Source organism: Lissotriton vulgaris, chromosome 1_2 (genome assembly GCF_964263255.1).
Source record: "Lissotriton vulgaris chromosome 1_2, aLisVul1.2, whole genome shotgun sequence".
NCBI lineage: Eukaryota > Metazoa > Chordata > Amphibia > Caudata > Salamandridae > Lissotriton > Lissotriton vulgaris.
Window position 1 is genome coordinate 100,877,623 of NC_141686.1, and position 20,815 is coordinate 100,898,437.

General features: G+C 42.8%; 11 non-coding genes across 11 annotated transcripts; all 11 read right to left on the reverse strand.

Annotated features, from left to right (window-relative positions):
- Window positions 1-365: 365 nt before the first annotated feature.
- Window positions 366-665, reverse strand: LOC147734315 (signal recognition particle RNA). Its single transcript, XR_015307914.1, has one exon.
- A 1,599-nt stretch (window positions 666-2,264) lies between these two features.
- On the reverse strand, window positions 2,265-2,564 carry LOC147734316 (signal recognition particle RNA). Its single transcript, XR_015307743.1, has one exon.
- Window positions 2,565-4,162: 1,598 nt separating this feature from the next.
- Window positions 4,163-4,452, reverse strand: LOC147734317 (signal recognition particle RNA). Its single transcript, XR_015307814.1, has one exon.
- Window positions 4,453-6,049: 1,597 nt separating this feature from the next.
- LOC147734318 (signal recognition particle RNA) lies at window positions 6,050-6,339 on the reverse strand. The gene has a single exon (XR_015307813.1).
- A 1,597-nt stretch (window positions 6,340-7,936) lies between these two features.
- On the reverse strand, window positions 7,937-8,236 carry LOC147734319 (signal recognition particle RNA). The gene has a single exon (XR_015307859.1).
- Window positions 8,237-9,834: 1,598 nt separating this feature from the next.
- On the reverse strand, window positions 9,835-10,134 carry LOC147734320 (signal recognition particle RNA). The gene has a single exon (XR_015308036.1).
- A 1,598-nt stretch (window positions 10,135-11,732) lies between these two features.
- LOC147734321 (signal recognition particle RNA) lies at window positions 11,733-12,032 on the reverse strand. The gene has a single exon (XR_015308232.1).
- Window positions 12,033-13,630: 1,598 nt separating this feature from the next.
- On the reverse strand, window positions 13,631-13,930 carry LOC147734322 (signal recognition particle RNA). Its single transcript, XR_015308233.1, has one exon.
- A 1,598-nt stretch (window positions 13,931-15,528) lies between these two features.
- On the reverse strand, window positions 15,529-15,828 carry LOC147734323 (signal recognition particle RNA). The gene has a single exon (XR_015307943.1).
- A 1,598-nt stretch (window positions 15,829-17,426) lies between these two features.
- LOC147734324 (signal recognition particle RNA) lies at window positions 17,427-17,726 on the reverse strand. The gene has a single exon (XR_015308012.1).
- A 1,598-nt stretch (window positions 17,727-19,324) lies between these two features.
- On the reverse strand, window positions 19,325-19,624 carry LOC147734325 (signal recognition particle RNA). The gene has a single exon (XR_015308156.1).
- Between the last annotated feature and the right edge of the window lie 1,191 nt (window positions 19,625-20,815).

The following is a 20,815-nucleotide window of genomic DNA, read 5'->3' on the forward strand; positions in this document are numbered from 1 at the left end:
GCAGCAGAAGACCCAGCAAACGCATTTCAAAGTTGCTCTTCTAAGGATACCTTTGTACTTGACAGATCAATTTAATCCTACAGGTGCTCTAAAATGAAGAATGCATTTCAGTCATCCTTGCAGAAAATCACACAGCCATCTATTCTAGGCTGCACAGAGTTTTCCGTCCTCTCCACCTGCTAGCTTGTTGTTGCAATATGTCGCAATTCTGGAGAATTGTCTGCTATGCTAGAATGCCCGGCCCAGTTCAAATGTTCATTGTACTTCCTGCAAAAATATCAAAAGAAAAACAAAGATTTGGTTTTGGAAAAATAATTCATTACCATCTTGTAAAAATCAAAACGTTCACATTTGAGTCAAAAAAAGAGAGGCTAGGTCTCACTATTTTGCTCAAGCTGTGTTACACCTACTGCTCTCAGGTGCTGTCCTGCTACCGATGGGCATGGAAGCTTTGGCCTGCTCTGTTTCCAGCCTGGGTCGGTGCACCTCTCATTACACAACCTGAAATTCTAGAGCTCCCTCTAGAACACCATATTGATACCCAACGTAGCATGGACACCTGATCAACACAGCTGAGTGCAGCCCAGAACCCCTGAGCTCAAGCAATCCACAAGCCTCAGCCTCCCAAGTAGCTAGGACAACAGGCACACGCCACCTTGCCCGGCAAACACAGCACATGTCCTAATGATGAAATGCATTGCTTAAGTAAGGATAATGATAAAGTACGGTGTAATGAATTTTATGGTATGCCAACCGTATTTAAAGAAAATCTATTTCACTATCCTGCAAAGAAAGAAAAATAATGTCTTATCAAGAAGCAGTGTGAATATGGGAAGGGCCTTTAAAAAAGATGTGGAGTTTCCTAAAGGAAAAGAAGAGGGTTGAACTGATTTAAGGGAGAGAGGAAGTAGGGTCAGAAAGTTTGTGAAGGGGATGTGAATACAATATAGATACTAGTATTTAGAGAGTGAGAGATAGGTAGAGGGAGAGAGGAGAAAGAAAGTGAGGGAGAAGAGCCAACTTAGGGCTGAGTTTCTCATTATCTGCCAGTGACTCCCTGTAGAACCTTACAGGCACAATTCAGGCTCTCCTGTAGCCATTCATCCCTTCTTGTTATGCCGAGCCAGCCAATGTTGAGAAAAGCAACAAGGGTCACAATGATGGAAGACATCTGCCACATTGGAAGTTATAAAGTGGTATGGAGTGGGAGGGCTAGAAGAGTTATTATAAAGAATGAATATGCGTCATTCTGTTCTCTAGCCTCAACAGCTTCAAGAGAGTAACTCTTGCTGGCCAAGAAGACCAATGTCAGTTCAGCTTGAGCAGGTGAAAGCTTGCCTGATTCTGCAAAAGGATGAGATTACGCTTTTGGGTTAGAAGTGGTTGCGGGCTACTGCATACTAAGAAACCGTTTATTGAGGTCCGGTTGGTTTATTCGATCTTCTCCCACCTCAAAATCAGCTGCTAATTCAGTGTTCTATACCAATGAGCTATTTTTGTCCTCCCTGCCCCTTCCAGCGAATGGGTCCCCCTGACTAACAAAAGTGATTCAAACAGATTTGTATACCTTTTCATAGGAGACTTCATGACGTATTTTATACTGTGCCAATGCAAGGTAGATTGAGTAATGATCTGGACAGCCCCATACTGGAGAACTGCAGCGCCTGTCAACCTGATCCCTTCTGCTGGTATTGTTAAACAACATCAAGATTTAAAAGTATTAAACCGCAAGAGTTGGCTGGAGTATGGCCGAAGGCTCCAATGTTTGGGAGTTGCACAGTTCTCAGTCTTTTCATGTTTCTCTCAAAGAGCGAAGGGCCCTCTTATTTCTCCTTCTCATTCATATATGGAATTGAATGAGGGCTAATCAAAAAATGAATTAGAGCTGGACGTAGGAATGCAGCAGAAGACCCAGCAAACGCATTTCAAAGTTACTCTTCTAAGGATACCTTTGTACTTGACAGATCAATTTAATCCTACAGGTGCTCTAAAATGAAGAATGCATTTCAGTCATCCTTGCAGAAAATCACACAGCCATCTATTCTAGGCTGCACAGAGTTTTCCGTCCTCTCCACCTGCTAGCTTGTTGTTGCAATATGTCGCAATTCTGGAGAATTTTCTGCTATGCTAGAATGCCCGGCCCAGTTCAAATGTTCATTGTACTTCCTGCAAAAATATCAAAAGAAAAACAAAGATTTGGTTTTGGAAAAATAATTCATTACCATCTTGTGAAAATAAAAACGTTCACATTTGAGTCAAAAAAAGAGAGGCTAGGTCTCACTATTTTGCTCAAGCTGTGTTACACCTACTGCTCTCAGGTGCTGTCCTGCTACCGATGGGCATGGAAGCTTTGGCCTGCTCTGTTTCCAGCCTGGGTCGGTGCACCTCTCTTTACACAACCTGAAATTCTAGAGCTCCCTCTAGAACACCATATTGATACCCAATGTAGCATGGACACCTGATCAACACAGCTGAGTGCAGCCCAGAACCCCTGAGCTCATGCAATCCACAAGCCTCAGCCTCCCAAGTAGCTAGGACAACAGGCACTTGCCACCATGCCTGGCAAATACAGCACATGTCCTAATGATGAAATGCATTGCTTAAGTAAGCATAATGATAAAGTACGGTGTAATGAATTGATGGTATGCCAACCGTATTTCAAGAAAATCTATTTCACTATCCTTCAAAGAAAGGAAAATAATGTCTTATCAAGAAGCAGTGTGAATATGGGAAGGGCCTTTAAAAAAGATGTGGAGTTTCCTAAAGGAAAAGAAGAGGGTTGAACTGATTTAAGGGAGAGAGGAAGTAGGGTCAGAAAGTTTGTGAAGGGGTTGTGAATACAATATAGATACTAGTATTTAGAGAGTGAGAGATAGGTAGAGGGAGAGAGGAGAAAGAAAGTGAGAGAGAAGAGCCAACTTAGGGCTGAGTTTCTCATTATCTGCCAGTGACTCCCTGTAGAACCTTACAGGCACAATTCAGGCTCTCCTGTAGCCATCCATCCCTTCTTGTTATGCCGAGCCAGCCAATGTTGAGAAAAGTAGCAAGGGTCACAATGATGGAAGACATCTGCAACATTGGAAGTTATAAAGTGGTATGGAGTGGGAGGGCTAGAAGAGTTATTATAAAGAATGAATACGCGTCATTCTGTTCTCTAGCCTCAACAGCTTCAAGAGAGGAACTCTTGCTGGCCGAGAAGACCAATGTCAGTTCAGCTTGAGCAGGTGAAAGCTTGCCTGATTCTGCAAAAGGATGAGATTACGCTTTTGGGTTAGAAGTGGTTGCGGGCTACTGCATACTAAGAAACCATTTATTGAGGTCCGGTTGGATTACTCGATCTTCTCCCACCTCAAAATCAGCTGCTAATTCAGTGTTCTATACCAATGAGCTATTTTTGTCCTCCCTGCCCCTTCCAGCGAATGGGTCCCCCTGACTAACAAAAGTGATTCAAACAGATTTGTATACCTTTTCATAGGAGACTTCATGACGTATTTTATACTGTGCCAATGCAAGGTAGATTCAGTAATGATCTGGACAGCCCCATACTGGAGAACTGCAGCGCCTGTCAACCTGATCCCTTCTGCTGGTATTGTTAAACAACATCAAGATTTAAAAGTATTAAACCGCAAGAGTTGGCTGGAGTAAGGCCGAAGGCTCCAATGTTTGGGAGTTGCACAGTTCTCAGTCTTTTCATGTTTCTCTCAAAGAGCGAAGGGCCCTCTTATTTCTCCTTCTCATTCATATATGGAATTGAATGAGGGCTAATCAAAAAATGAATTAGAGCTGGACGTAGGAATGCAGCAGAAGACCCAGCAAATGCATTTCAAAGTTGCTCTTCTAAGGATACTTTTGTACTTGACAGATCAATTTAATCCTACAGGTGCTCTAAAATGAAGAATGCATTTCAGTCATTCTTGCAGAAAATCACACAGCCATCTATTCTAGGCTGCACAGAGTTTTCCGTCCTCTCCACCTGCTAGCTTGTTGTTGCAATATGTGTCAATTCTGGAGAATTGTCTGCTATGCTAGGATGCCCGGCCCTATTCAAATGTTCATTGTACTTCCTGCAAAAATATCAAAAGAAAAACAAAGATTTGGTTTTGGAAAAATAATTCATTACCATCTTGTAAAAATCAAAACGTTCACATTTGATTCAAAAAAAGAGAGTCTAGGTCTCACTATTTTGCTCAAGCTGTGTTACACCTACTGCTCTCCTGCTACCGATGGGCATGGAAGCTTTGGCCTGCTCTGTTTCCAGCCTGGGTTGGTGCACCTCTCAATACACAACCTGAAATTCTAGAGCTCCCTCTAGAACACCATATTGATACCCAACGTAGCATGGACACCTGATCAACACAGCTGAGTGCAGCCCAGAACCCCTGAGCTCAAGCAATCCACAAGCCTCAGCCTCTCAAGTAGCTAGGACAACAGGCACACGCCACCATGCCCGGCAAACACAGCACATGTCCTAATGATGAAATGCACTGCTTAAGTAAGGATAATGATAAAGTACGGTGTAATGAATTGATGGTATGCCAACCGTATTTCATGAATATCTATTTCACTATCCTGCAAAGAAAGGAAAATAATGTCTTATCAAGAAGCAGTGTGAATATGGGAAGGGCCTTTAAAAAGATGTGGAGTTTCCTAAAGGAAAAGAAGAGGGTTGAACTGATTTAAGGGAGAGAGGAAGTAGGGTCAGAAAGTTTGTGAAGGGGATGTGAATACAATATAGATACTAGTATTTAGTGAGTGAGAGATAGGTAGAGGGAGAGAGGAGAAAGAAAGTGAGGGAGAAGAGCCAACTTAGGGCTAAGTTTCTCATTATCTGCCAGTGACTCCCTGTAGAACCTTACAGGCACAATTCAGGCTCTCCTGTAGCCAACCATCCCTTCTTGTTATGCCGAGCCAGCCAATGTTGAGAAAAGCAGCAAGGGTCACAATGATGGAAGACATCTGCCACATTGGAAGTTATAAAGTGGTATGGAGTGGGAGGGCTAGAAGAGTTATTATAAAGAATGAATATGCGTCATTCTGTTCTCTAGCCTCAACAGCTTCAAGAGAGTAACACTTGCTGGCCAAGAAGACCAATGTCAGTTCAGCTTGAGCAGGTGAAAGCTTGCCTGATTCTGCAAAAGGATGAGATTACGCTTTTGTGTTAGAAGTGGTTGCGGGCTACTGCATACTAAGAAACCGTTTATTGAGGTCCGGTTGGATTACTCGATCTTCTCCCACCTCAAAATCAGCTGTTAATTCAGTGTTTTATACCAATGAGCTATTTTTGTCCTCCCTGCCCCTTCCAGCAAATGGGTCCCCCTGACTAACAAAAGTGATTCAAACAGATTTGTATACCTTTTCATAGGAGACTTCATGACGTATTTTATACTGTGCCAATGCAAGGTAGATTGAGTAATGATCTGGACAGCCCCATACTGGAGAACTGCAGCGCCTGTCAACCTGATCCCTTCTGCTGGTATTGTTAAACAACATCAAGATTTAAAAGTATTAAACCGCAAGAGTTGGCTGGAGTAAGGCCGAAGGCTCCAATGTTTGGGAGTTGCACAGTTCTCAGTCTTTTCATGTTTCTCTCAAAGAGCGAAGGGCCCTCTTATTTCTCCTTCTCATTCATATATGGAATTGAATGAGGGCTAATCAAAAAATGAATTAGAGCTGGACGTAGGAATGCAGCAGAAGACCCAGCAAACGTATTTCAAAGTTGCTCTTCTAAGGATACCTTTGTACTTGACAGATCAATTTAATCCTACAGGTGCTCTAAAATGAAGAATGCATTTCAGTCATCCTTGCAGAAAATCACACAGCCATCTATTCTAGGCTGCACAGAGTTTTCCGTCCTCTCCACCTGCTAGCTTGTTGTTGCAATATGTCGCAATTCTGGAGAATTGTCTGCTATGCTAGAATGCCCGGCCCAGTTCAAATGTTCATTGTACTTCCTGCAAAAATATCAAAAGAAAAACAAACATTTGGTTTTGGAAAAATAATTCATTACCATCTTGTAAAAATCAAAACGTTCACATTTGAGTCAAAAAAAGAGAGGCTAGGTCTCACTATTTTGCTCAAGCTGTGTTACACCTACTGCTCTCCTGCTACCGATGGGCATGGAAGCTTTGGCCTGCTCTGTTTCCAGCCTGGGTTGGTGCACCTCTCAATACACAACCTGAAATTCTAGAGCTCCCTCTAGAACACCATATTGATACCCAACGTAGCATGGACACCTGATCAACACAGCTGAGTGCAGCCCAGAACCCCTGAGCTCAAGCAATCCACAAGCCTCAGCCTCTCAAGTAGCTAGGACAACAGGCACACGCCACCATGCCCGGCAAACACAGCACATATCCTAATGATGAAATGCACTGCTTAAGTAAGGATAATGATAAAGTACGGTGTAATGAATTGATGGTATGCCAACCGTATTTCATGAATATCTATTTCACTATCCTGCAAAGAAAGGAAAATAATGTCTTATCAAGAAGCAGTGTGAATATGGGAAGGGCCTTTAAAAAGATGTGGAGTTTCCTAAAGGAAAAGAAGAGGGTTGAACTGATTTAAGGGAGAGAGGAAGTAGGGTCAGAAAGTTTGTGAAGGGGATGTGAATACAATATAGATACTAGTATTTAGTGAGTGAGAGATAGGTAGAGGGAGAGAGGAGAAAGAAAGTGAGGGAGAAGAGCCAACTTAGGGCTAAGTTTCTCATTATCTGCCAGTGACTCCCTGTAGAACCTTACAGGCACAATTCAGGCTCTCCTGTAGCCAACCATCCCTTCTTGTTATGCCGAGCCAGCCAATGTTGAGAAAAGCAGCAAGGGTCACAATGATGGAAGACATCTGCCACATTGGAAGTTATAAAGTGGTATGGAGTGGGAGGGCTAGAAGAGTTATTATAAAGAATGAATATGCGTCATTCTGTTCTCTAGCCTCAACAGCTTCAAGAGAGTAACACTTGCTGGCCAAGAAGACCAATGTCAGTTCAGCTTGAGCAGGTGAAAGCTTGCCTGATTCTGCAAAAGGATGAGATTACGCTTTTGTGTTAGAAGTGGTTGCGGGCTACTGCATACTAAGAAACCGTTTATTGAGGTCCGGTTGGATTACTCGATCTTCTCCCACCTCAAAATCAGCTGTTAATTCAGTGTTTTATACCAATGAGCTATTTTTGTCCTCCCTGCCCCTTCCAGCAAATGGGTCCCCCTGACTAACAAAAGTGATTCAAACAGATTTGTATACCTTTTCATAGGAGACTTCATGACGTATTTTATACTGTGCCAATGCAAGGTAGATTGAGTAATGATCTGGACAGCCCCATACTGGAGAACTGCAGCGCCTGTCAACCTGATCCCTTCTGCTGGTATTGTTAAACAACATCAAGATTTAAAAGTATTAAACCGCAAGAGTTGGCTGGAGTAAGGCCGAAGGCTCCAATGTTTGGGAGTTGCACAGTTCTCAGTCTTTTCATGTTTCTCTCAAAGAGCGAAGGGCCCTCTTATTTCTCCTTCTCATTCATATATGGAATTGAATGAGGGCTAATCAAAAAATGAATTAGAGCTGGACGTAGGAATGCAGCAGAAGACCCAGCAAATGCATTTCAAAGTTGCTCTTCTAAGGATACCTTTGTACTTGACAGATCAATTTAATCCTACAGGTGCTCTAAAATGAAGAATGCATTTCAGTCATCCTTGCAGAAAATCACACAGCCATCTATTCTAGGCTGCACAGAGTTTTCCGTCCTCTCCACCTGCTAGCTTGTTGTTGCAATATGTCGCAATTCTGGAGAATTGTCTGCTATGCTAGAATGCCCGGCCCAGTTCAAATGTTCATTGTACTTCCTGCAAAAATATCAAAAGAAAAACAAACATTTGGTTTTGGAAAAATAATTCATTACCATCTTGTAAAAATCAAAACGTTCACATTTGAGTCAAAAAAAGAGAGGCTAGGTCTCACTATTTTGCTCAAGCTGTGTTACACCTACTGCTCTCAGGTGCTGTCCTGCTACCGATGGGCATGGAAGCTTTGGCCTGCTCTGTTTCCAACCTGGGTCGGTGCACCTCTCATTACACAACCTGAAATTCTAGAGCTCCCTCTAGAACACCATATTGATACCCAACGTAGCATGGACACCTGATCAACACAGCTGAGTGCAGCCCAGAACCCCTGAGCTCAAGCAATCCACAAGCCTCAGCCTCCCAAGTAGCTAGGACAACAGGCACACGCCACCATGCCCGGCAAACACAGCACATGTCCTAATGATGAAATGCATTGCTTAAGTAAGGATAATGATAAAGTACGGTGTAATGAATTGATGGTATGCCAACCGTATTTAAAGAAAATCTATTTCACTATCCTGCAAAGAAAGAAAAATAATGTCTTATCAAGAAGCAGTGTGAATATGGGAAGGGCCTTTAAAAAAGATGTGGAGTTTCCTAAAGGAAAAGAAGAGGGTTGAACTGATTTAAGGGAGAGAGGAAGTAGGGTCAGAAAGTTTGTGAAGGGGATGTGAATACAATATAGATACTAGTATTTAGAGAGTGAGAGATAGGTAGAGGGAGAGAGGAGAAAGAAAGTGAGGGAGAAGAGCCAACTTAGGGCTGAGTTTCTCATTATCTGCCAGTGACTCCCTGTAGAACCTTACAGGCACAATTCAGGCTCTCCTGTAGCCATTCATCCCTTCTTGTTATGCCGAGCCAGCCAATGTTGAGAAAAGCAGCAAGGGTCACAATGATGGAAGACATCTGCCACATTGGAAGTTATAAAGTGGTATGGAGTGGGAGGGCTAGAAGAGTTATTATAAAGAATGAATATGCGTCATTCTGTTCTCTAGCCTCAACAGCTTCAAGAGAGTAACTCTTGCTGGCCAAGAAGACCAATGTCAGTTCAGCTTGAGCAGGTGAAAGCTTGCCTGATTCTGCAAAAGGATGAGATTACGCTTTTGGGTTAGAAGTGGTTGCGGGCTACTGCATACTAAGAAACCGTTTATTGAGGTCCGGTTGGTTTATTCGATCTTCTCCCACCTCAAAGTCAGCTGCTAATTCAGTGTTCTATACCAATGAGCTATTTTTGTCCTCCCTGCCCCTTCCAGCGAATGGGTCCCCCTGACTAACAAAAGTGATTCAAACAGATTTGTATACCTTTTCATAGGAGACTTCGTGACGTATTTTATACTGTGCCAATGCAAGGTAGATTGAGTAATGATCTGGACAGCCCCATACTGGAGAACTGCAGCGCCTGTCAACCTGATCCCTTCTGCTGGTATTGTTAAACAACATCAAGATTTAAAAGTATTAAACCGCAAGAGTTGGCTGGAGTAAGGCCGAAGGCTCCAATGTTTGGGAGTTGCACAGTTCTCAGTCTTTTCATGTTTCTCTCAAAGAGCGAAGGGCCCTCTTATTTCTCCTTCTCATTCATATATGGAATTGAATGAGGGCTAATCAAAAAATGAATTAGAGCTGGACGTAGGAATGCAGCAGAAGACCCAGCAAACGTATTTCAAAGTTACTCTTCTAAGGATACCTTTGTACTTGACAGATCAATTTAATCCTACAGGTGCTCTAAAATGAAGAATGCATTTCACTCATCCTTGCAGAAAATCACACAGCCATCTATTCTAGGCTGCACAGAGTTTTCCGTCCTCTCCACCTGCTAGCTTGTTGTTGCAATATGTCGCAATTCTGGAGAATTGTCTGCTATGCTAGAATGCCCGGCCCAGTTCAAATGTTCATTGTACTTCCTGCAAAAATATCAAAAGAAAAACAAAGATTTGGTTTTGGAAAAATAATTCATTACCATCTTGTAAAAATCAAAACGTTCACATTTGAGTCAAAAAAAGAGAGGCTAGGTCTCACTATTTTGCTCAAGCTGTGTTACACCTACTGCTCTCAGGTGCTGTCCTGCTACCGATGGGCATGGAAGCTTTCGCCTGCTCTGTTTCCAGCCTGGGTCGGTGCACCTCTCATTACACAACCTGAAATTCTAGAGCTCCCTCTAGAACACCATATTGATACCCAACGTAGCATGGACACCTGATCAACACAGCTGAGTGCAGCCCAGAACCCCTGAGCTCAAGCAATCCACAAGCCTCAGCCTCCCAAGTAGCTAGGACAACAGGCACACGCCACCATGCCCGGCAAACACAGCACATGTCCTAATGATGAAATGCATTGCTTAAGTAAGGATAATGATAAAGTACGTGGTAATGAATTGATGGTATGCCAACCGTATTTAAAGAAAATCTATTTCACTATCCTGCAAAGAAAGAAAAATAATGTCTTATCAAGAAGCAGTGTGAATATGGGAAGGGCCTTTAAAAAAGATGTGGAGTTTCCTAAAGGAAAAGAAGAGGGTTGAACTGATTTAAGGGAGAGAGGAAGTAGGGTCAGAAAGTTTGTGAAGGGGATGTGAATACAATATAGATACTAGTATTTAGAGAGTGAGAGATAGGTAGAGGGAGAGAGGAGAAAGAAAGTGAGGGAGAAGAGCCAACTTAGGGCTGAGTTTCTCATTATCTGCCAGTGACTCCCTGTAGAACCTTACAGGCACAATTCAGGCTCTCCTGTAGCCATTCATCCCTTCTTGTTATGCCGAGCCAGCCAATGTTGAGAAAAGCAGCAAGGGTCACAATGATGGAAGACATCTGCCACATTGGAAGTTATAAAGTGGTATGGAGTGGGAGGGCTAGAAGAGTTATTATAAAGAATGAATATGCGTCATTCTGTTCTCTAGCCTCAACAGCTTCAAGAGAGTAACTCTTGCTGGCCAAGAAGACCAATGTCAGTTCAGCTTGAGCAGGTGAAAGCTTGCCTGATTCTGCAAAAGGATGAGATTACGCTTTTGGGTTAGAAGTGGTTGCGGGCTACTGCATACTAAGAAACCGTTTATTGAGGTCCGGTTGGTTTATTCGATCTTCTCCCACCTCAAAATCAGCTGCTAATTCAGTGTTCTATACCAATGAGCTATTTTTGTCCTCCCTGCCCCTTCCAGCGAATGGGTCCCCCTGACTAACAAAAGTGATTCAAACAGATTTGTATACCTTTTCATAGGAGACTTCGTGACGTATTTTATACTGTGCCAATGCAAGGTAGATTGAGTAATGATCTGGACAGCCCCATACTGGAGAACTGCAGCGCCTGTCAACCTGATCCCTTCTGCTGGTATTGTTAAACAACATCAAGATTTAAAAGTATTAAACCGCAAGAGTTGGCTGGAGTAAGGCCGAAGGCTCCAATGTTTGGGAGTTGCACAGTTCTCAGTCTTTTCATGTTTCTCTCAAAGAGCGAAGGGCCCTCTTATTTCTCCTTCTCATTCATATATGGAATTGAATGAGGGCTAATCAAAAAATGAATTAGAGCTGGACGTAGGAATGCAGCAGAAGACCCAGCAAATGCATTTCAAAGTTGCTCTTCTAAGGATACCTTTGTACTTGACAGATCAATTTAATCCTACAGGTGCTCTAAAATGAAGAATGCATTTCAGTCATCCTTGCAGAAAATCACACAGCCATCTATTCTAGGCTGCACAGAGTTTTCCGTCCTCTCCACCTGCTAGCTTGTTGTTGCAATATGTCGCAATTCTGGAGAATTGTCTGCTATGCTAGAATGCCCGGCCCATTTCAAATGTTCATTGTACTTCCTGCAAAAATATCAAAAGAAAAACAAAGATTTGGTTTTGGAAAAATAATTCATTACCATCTTGTAAAAATCAAAACGTTCACATTTGAGTCAAAAAAAGAGAGGCTAGGTCTCACTATTTTGCTCAAGCTGTGTTACACCTACTGCTCTCAGGTGCTGTCCTGCTACCGATGGGCATGGAAGCTTTGGCCTGCTCTGTTTCCAGCCTGGGTCGGTGCACCTCTCATTACACAACCTGAAATTCTAGAGCTCCCTCTAGAACACCATATTGATACCCAACGTAGCATGGACACCTGATCAACACAGCTGAGTGCAGCCCAGAACCCCTGAGCTCAAGCAATCCACAAGCCTCAGCCTCCCAAGTAGCTAGGACAACAGGCACACGCCACCATGCCATGCAAACACAGCACATGTCCTAATGATGAAATGCATTGCTTAAGTAAGGATAATGATAAAGTACGGTGTAATGAATTGATGGTATGCCAACCGTATTTCAAGAAAATCTATTTCACTATCCTGCAAAGAAAGGAAAATAATGTCTTATCAAGAAGCAGTGTGAATATGGGAAGGGCCTTTAAAAAAGATGTGGAGTTTCCTAAAGGAAAAGAAGAGGGTTGAACTGATTTAAGGGAGAGAGGAAGTAGGGTCAGAAAGTTTGTGAAGGGGATGTGAATACAATATAGATACTAGTATTTAGTGAGTGAGTGATAGGTAGAGGGAGAGAGGAGAAAGAAAGTGAGGGAGAAGAGCCAACTTAGGGCTGAGTTTCTCATTATCTGCCAGTGACTCCCTGTAGAACCTTACAGGCACAATTCAGGCTCTCCTGTAGCCAACCATCCCTTCTTGTTATGCCGAGCCAGCCAATGTTGAGAAAAGCAGCAAGGGTCACAATGATGGAAGACATCTGCCACATTGGAAGTTATAAAGTGGTATGGAGTGGGAGGGCTAGAAGAGTTATTATAAAGAATGAATATGCGTCATTCTGTTCTCTAGCCTCAACAGCTTCAAGAGAGTAACACTTGCTGGCCAAGAAGACCAATGTCAGTTCAGCTTGAGCAGGTGAAAGCTTGCCTGATTCTGCAAAAGGATGAGATTACGCTTTTGGGTTAGAAGTGGTTGCGGGCTACTGCATACTAAGAAACCGTTTATTGAGGTCCGGTTGGATTACTCGATCTTCTCCCACCTCAAAATCAGCTGTTAATTCAGTGTTCTATACCAATGAGCTATTTTTGTCCTCCCCGCCCCTTCCAGCGAATGGGTCCCCCTGACTAACAAAAGTGATTCAAACAGATTTGTATACCTTTTCATAGGAGACTTCATGAGGTATTTTATACTGTGCCAATGCAAGGTAGATTGAGTAATGATCTGGACAGCCCCATACTGGAGAACTGCAGCGCCTGTCAACCTGATCCCTTCTGCTGGTATTGTTAAACAACATCAAGATTTAAAAGTATTAAACCGCAAGAGTTGGCTGGAGTAAGGCCGAAGGCTCCAATGTTTGGGAGTTGCACAGTTCTCAGTCTTTTCATGTTTCTCTCAAAGAGCGAAGGGCCCTCTTATTTCTCCTTCTCATTCATATATGGAATTGAATGAGGGCTAATCAAAAAATGAATTAGAGCTGGACGTAGGAATGCAGCAGAAGACCCAGCAAATGCATTTCAAAGTTGCTCTTCTAAGGATACTTTTGTACTTGACAGATCAATTTAATCCTACAGGTGCTCTAAAATGAAGAATGCATTTCAGTCATTCTTGCAGAAAATCACACAGCCATCTATTCTAGGCTGCACAGAGTTTTCCGTCCTCTCCACCTGCTAGCTTGTTGTTGCAATATGTTGCAATTCTGGAGAATTGTCTGCTATGCTAGAATGCCAAGCCCTATTCAAATGTTCATTGTACTTCCTGCAAAAATATCAAAAGAAAAACAAAGATTTGGTTTTGGAAAAATAATTCATTACCATCTTGTAAAAATCAAAACGTTCACATTTGAGTCAAAAAAAGAGAGGCTAGGTCTCACTATTTTGCTCAAGCTGTGTTACACCTACTGCTCTCAGGTGCTGTCCTGCTACCGATGGGCATGGAAGCTTTGGCCTGCTCTGTTTCCAGCCTGGGTCGGTGCACCTCTCATTACACAACCTGAAATTCTAGAGCTCCCTCTAGAACACCATATTGATACCCAACGTAGCATGGACACCTGATCAACACAGCTGAGTGCAGCCCAGAACCCCTGAGCTCAAGCAATCCACAAGCCTCAGCCTCCCAAGTAGCTAGGACAACAGGCACACGCCACCATGCCATGCAAACACAGCACATGTCCTAATGATGAAATGCATTGCTTAAGTAAGGATAATGATAAAGTACGGTGTAATGAATTGATGGTATGCCAACCGTATTTCAAGAAAATCTTTTTCACTACCCTGCAAAGATAGGAAAATAATGTCTTATCAAGAAGCAGTGTGAATATGGGAAGGGCCTTTAAAAAAGATGTGGAGTTTCCTAAAGGAAAAGAAGAGGGTTGAACTGATTTAAGGGAGAGAGGAAGTAGGGTCAGAAAGTTTGTGAAGGGGATGTGAATACAATATAGATACTAGTATTTAGTGAGTGAGAGATAGGTAGAGGGAGAGAGGAGAAAGAAAGTGAGGGAGAAGAGCCAACTTAGGGCTGAGTTTCTCATTATCTGCCAGTGACTCCCTGTAGAACCTTACAGGCACAATTCAGGCTCTCCTGTAGCCAACCATCCCTTCTTGTTATGCCGAGCCAGCCAATGTTGAGAAAAGCAGCAAGGGTCACAATGATGGAAGACATCTGCCACATTGGAAGTTATAAAGTGGTATGGAGTGGGAGGGCTAGAAGAGTTATTATAAAGAATGAATATGCGTCATTCTGTTCTCTAGCCTCAACAGCTTCAAGAGAGTAACTCTTGCTGGCCAAGAAGACCAATGTCAGTTCAGCTTGAGCAGGTGAAAGCTTGCCTGATTCTGCAAAAGGATGAGATTACGCTTTTGGGTTAGAAGTGGTTGCGGGCTACTGCATACTAAGAAACCGTTTATTGAGGTCCGGTTGGATTACTCGATCTTCTCCCACCTCAAAATCAGCTGCTAATTCAGTGTTCTATACCAATGAGCTATTTTTGTCCTCCCTGCCCCTTCCAGCGAATGGGTCCCCCTGACTAACAAAAGTGATGCAAACAGATTTGTATACCTTTTCATAGGAGACTTCATGACGTATTTTATACTGTGCCAATGCAAGGTAGATTGAGTAATGATCTGGACAGCCCCATACTGGAGAACTGCAGCGCCTGTCAACCTGATCCCTTCTGCTGGTATTGTTAAACAACATCAAGATTTAAAAGTATTAAACCGCAAGAGTTGGCTGGAGTAAGGCCGAAGGCTCCAATGTTTGGGAGTTGCACAGTTCTCAGTCTTTTCATGTTTCTCTCAAAGAGCGAAGGGCCCTCTTATTTCTCCTTCTCATTCATATATGGAATTGAATGAGGGCTAATCAAAAAATGAATTAGAGCTGGACGTAGGAATGCAGCAGAAGACCCAGCAAATGCATTTCAAAGTTGCTCTTCTAAGGATACTTTTGTACTTGACAGATCAATTTAATCCTACAGGTGCTCTAAAATGAAGAATGCATTTCAGTCATTCTTGCAGAAAATCACACAGCCATCTATTCTAGGCTGCACAGAGTTTTCCGTCCTCTCCACCTGCTAGCTTGTTGTTGCAATATGTTGCAATTCTGGAGAATTGTATGCTCTGCTAGAATGCCCAGCCCTATTCAAATGTTCATTGTACTTCCTGCAAAAATATCAAAAGAAAAACAAAGATTTGGTTTTGGAAAAATAATTCATTACCATCTTGTAAAAATCAAAACGTTCACATTTGAGTCAAAAAAAGAGAGGCTAGGTCTCACTATTTTGCTCAAGCTGTGTTACACCTACTGCTCTCAGGTGCTGTCCTGCTACTGATGGGCATGGAAGCTTTGGCCTGCTCTGTTTCCAGCCTGGGTCGGTGCACCTCTCATTACACAACCTGAAATTCTAGAGCTCCCTCTAGAACACCATATTGATACCCAACGTAGCATGGACACCTGATCAACACAGCTGAGTGCAGCCCAGAACCCCTGAGCTCAAGCAATCCACAAGCCTCAGCCTCCCAAGTAGCTAGGACAACAGGCACACGCCACCATGCCCGGCAAACACAGCACATGTCCTAATGATGAAATGCATTGCTTAAGTAAGGATAATGATAAAGTACGGTGTAATGAATTGATGGTATGCCAACCGTATTTCAAGAAAATCTATTTCACTATCCTGCAAAGAAAGGAAAATAATGTCTTATCAAGAAGCAGTGTGAATATGGGAAGGGCCTTTAAAAAAGATGTGGAGTTTCCTAAAGGAAAAGAAGAGGGTTGAACTGATTTAAGGGAGAGAGGAAGTAGGGTCAGAAAGTTTGTGAAGGGGGTGTGAATACAATATAGATACTAGTATTTAGTGAGTGAGAGATAGGTAGAGGGAGAGAGGAGAAAGAAAGTGAGGGAGAAGAGCCAACTTAGGGCTGAGTTTCTCATTATCTGCCAGTGACTCCCTGTAGAACCTTACAGGCACAATTCAAGCTCTCCTGTAGCCAACCATCCCTTCTTGTTATGCCGAGCCAGCCAATGTTGAGAAAAGCAGCAAGGGTCACAATGATGGAAGACATCTGCCACATTGGAAGTTATAAAGTGGTATGGAGTGGGAGGGCTAGAAGAGTTATTATAAAGAATGAATATGCGTCATTCTGTTCTCTAGCCTCAACAGCTTCAAGAGAGTAACACTTGCTGGCCAAGAAGACCAATGTCAGTTCAGCTTGAGCAGGTGAAAGCTTGCCTGATTCTGCAAAAGGATGAGATTACGCTTTTGGGTTAGAAGTGGTTGCGGGCTACTGCATACTAAGAAACCGTTTATTGAGGTCCGGTTGGATTACTCGATCTTCTCCCACCTCAAAATCAGCTGTTAATTCAGTGTTCTATACCAATGAGCTATTTTTGTCCTCCCTGCCCCTTCCAGCGAATGGGTCCCCCTGACTAACAAAAGTGATTCAAACAGATTTGTATACCTTTTCATAGGAGACTTCATGACGTATTTTATACTGTGCCAATGCAAGGTAGATTGAGTAATGATCTGGACAGCCCCATACTGGAGAACTGCAGCGCCTGTCAACCTGATCCCTTCTGCTGGTATTGTTAAACAACATCAAGATTTAAAAGTATTAAACCGCAAGAGTTGGCTGGAGTAAGGCCGAAGGCTCCAATGTTTGGGAGTTGCACAGTTCTCAGTCTTTTCATGTTTCTCTCAAAGAGCGAAGGGCCCTCTTATTTCTCCTTCTCATTCATATATGGAATTGAATGAGGGCTAATCAAAAAATGAATTAGAGCTGGACGTAGGAATGCAGCAGAAGACCCAGCAAACGCATTTCAAAGTTGCTCTTCTAAGGATACCTTTGTACTTGACAGATCAATTTAATCCTACAGGTGCTCTAAAATGAAGAATGCATTTCAGTCATCCTTGCAGAAAATCACACAGCCATCTATTCTAGGCTGCACAGAGTTTTCCGTCCTCTCCACCTGCTAGCTTGTTGTTGCAATATGTCGCAATTCTGGAGAATTGTCTGCTATGCTAGAATGCCCGGCCCAGTTCAAATGTTCATTGTACTTCCTGCAAAAATATCAAAAGAAAAACAAAGATTTGGTTTTGGAAAAATAATTCATTACCATCTTGTAAAAATCAAAACGTTCACATTTGAGTCAAAAAAAGAGAGGCTAGGTCTCACTATTTTGCTCAAGCTGTGTTACACCTACTGCTCTCAGGTGCTGTCCTGCTACCGATGGGCATGGAAGCTTTGGCCTGCTCTGTTTCCAGCCTGGGTCGGTGCACCTCTCATTACACAACCTGAAATTCTAGAGCTCCCTCTAGAACACTATATTGATACCCAACGTAGCATGGACACCTGATCAACACAGCTGAGTGCAGCCCAGAACCCCTGAGCTCAAGCAATCCACAAGCCTCAGCCTCCCAAGTAGCTAGGACAACAGGCACACGCCACCATGCCCGGCAAACACAGCACATGTCCTAATGATGAAATGCATTGCTTAAGTAAGGATAATGATAAAGTACGGTGTAATGAATTGATGGTATGCCAACCGTATTTAAAGAAAATCTATTTCACTATCCTGCAAAGAAAGAAAAATAATGTCTTATCAAGAAGCAGTGTGAATATGGGAAGGGCCTTTAAAAAAGATGTGGAGTTTCCTAAAGGAAAAGAAGAGGGTTGAACTGATTTAAGGGAGAGAGGAAGTAGGGTCAGAAAGTTTGTGAAGGGGATGTGAATACAATATAGATACTAGTATTTAGAGAGTGAGAGATAGGTAGAGGGAGAGAGGAGAAAGAAAGTGAGGGAGAAGAGCCAACTTAGGGCTGAGTTTCTCATTATCTGCCAGTGACTCCCTGTAGAACCTTACAGGCACAATTCAGGATCTCCTGTAGCCATTCATCCCTTCTTGTTATGCCGAGCCAGCCAATGTTGAGAAAAGCAGCAAGGGTCACAATGATGGAAGACATCTGCCACATTGGAAGTTATAAAGTGGTATGGAGTGGGAGGGCTAGAAGAGTTATTATAAAGAATGAATATGCGTCATTCTGTTCTCTAGCCTCAACAGCTTCAAGAGAGTAACTCTTGCTGGCCAAGAAGACCAATGTCAGTTCAGCTTGAGCAGGTGAAAGCTTGCCTGATTCTGCAAAAGGATGAGATTACGCTTTTGTGTTAGAAGTGGTTGCGGGCTACTGCATACTAAGAAACCGTTTATTGAGGTCCGGTTGGTTTATTCGATCTTCTCCCACCTCAAAATCAGCTGCTAATTCAGTGTTCTATACCAATGAGCTATTTTTGTCCTCCCTGCCCCTTCCAGCGAATGGGTCCCCCTGACTAACAAAAGTGATTCAAACAGATTTGTATACCTTTTCATAGGAGACTTCATGACGTATTTTATACTGTGCCAATGCAAGGTAGATTGAGTAATGATCTGGACAGCCCCATACTGGAGAACTGCAGCGCCTGTCAACCTGATCCCTTCTGCTGGTATTGTTAAACAACATCAAGATTTAAAAGTATTAAACCGCAAGAGTTGGCTGGAGTATGGCCGAAGGCTCCAATGTTTGGGAGTTGCACAGTTCTCAGTCTTTTCATGTTTCTCTCAAAGAGCGAAGGGCCCTCTTATTTCTCCTTCTCATTCATATATGGAATTGAATGAGGGCTAATCAAAAAATGAATTAGAGCTGGACGTAGGAATGCAGCAGAAGACCCAGCAAACGCATTTCAAAGTTACTCTTCTAAGGATACCTTTGTACTTGACAGATCAATTTAATCCTACAGGTGCTCTAAAATGAAGAATGCATTTCAGTCATCCTTGCAGAAAATCACACAGCCATCTATTCTAGGCTGCACAGAGTTTTCCGTCCTCTCCACCTGCTAGCTTGTTGTTGCAATATGTCGCAATTCTGGAGAATTGTCTGCTATGCTAGAATGCCCGGCCCAGTTCAAATGTTCATTGTACTTCCTGCAAAAATATCAAAAGAAAAACAAAGATTTGGTTTTGGAAAAATAATTCATTACCATCTTGTGAAAATCAAAACGTTCACATTTGAGTCAAAAAAAGAGAGGCTAGGTCTCACTATTTTGCTCAATCTGTGTTACACCTACTGCTCTCAGGTGCTGTCCTGCTACCGATGGGCATGGAAGCTTTGGCCTGCTCTGTTTCCAGCCTGGGTCGGTGCACCTCTCTTTACACAACCTGAAATTCTAGAGCTCCCTCTAGAACACCATATTGATACCCAACGTAGCATGGACACCTGATCAACACAGCTGAGTGCAGCCCAGAACCCCTGAGCTCAAGCAATCCACAAGCCTCAGCCTCCCAAGTAGCTAGGACAACAGGCACACGCCACCATGCCCGGCAAACACAGCACATGTCCTAATGATGAAATGCATTGCTTAAGTAAGGATAATGATAAAGTACGGTGTAATGAATTGATGGTATGCCAACCGTATTTCAAGAAAATCTATTTCACTATCCTGCAAAGAAAGGAAAATAATGTCTTATCAAGAAGCAGTGTGAATATGGGAAGGGCCTTTAAAAAGATGTGGAGTTTCCTAAAGGAAAAGAAGAGGGTTGAACTGATTTAAGGGAGAGAGGAAGTAGGGTCAGAAAGTTTGTGAAGGGGATGTGAATACAATATAGATACTAGTATTTAGTGAGTGAGAGATAGGTAGAGGGAGAAAGGAGAAAGAAAGTGAGGGAGAAGAGCCAACTTAGGGCTGAGTTTCTCATTATCTGCCAGTGACTCCCTGTAGAACCTTACAGGCACAATTCAGGCTCTTCTGTAGCCATCCATCCCTTCTTGTTATGCCGAGCCAGCCAATGTTGAGAAAAGCAGCAAGGGTCACAATGATGGAAGACATCTGCCACATTGGAAGTTATAAAGTGGTATGCAGTGGGAGGGCTAGAAGAGTTATTATAAAGAATGAATATGCGTCATTCTGTTCTCTAGCCTCAACAGCTTCAAGAGAGTAACTCTTGCTGGCCAAGAAGACCAATGTCAGTTCAGCTTGAGCAGGTGAAAGCTTGCCTGATTCTGCAAAAGGATGAGATTACGCTTTTGGGTTAGAAGTGGTTGCGAGCTACTGCATACTAAAAAACCGTTTATTGAGGTCCGGTTGGATTACTCGATCTTCTCCCACCTCAAAATCAGCTGCTAATTCAGTGTTCTATACCAATGAGCTATTTTTGTCCTCCCTGCCCCTTCCAGCGAATGGGTCCCCCTGACTAACAAAAGTGATGCAAACAGATTTGTATACCTTTTCATAGGAGACTTCATGACGTATTTTATACTGTGCCAATGCAAGGTAGATTGAGTAATGATCTGGACAGCCCCATACTGGAGAACTGCAGCGCCTGTCAACCTGATCCCTTCTGCTGGTATTGTTAAACAACATCAAGATTTAAAAGTATTAAACCGCAAGAGTTGGCTGGAGTAAGGCCGAAGGCTCCAATGTTTGGGAGTTGCACAGTTCTCAGTCTTTTCATGTTTCTCTCAAAGAGCGAAGGGCCCTCTTATTTCTCCTTCTCATTCATATATGGAATTGAAT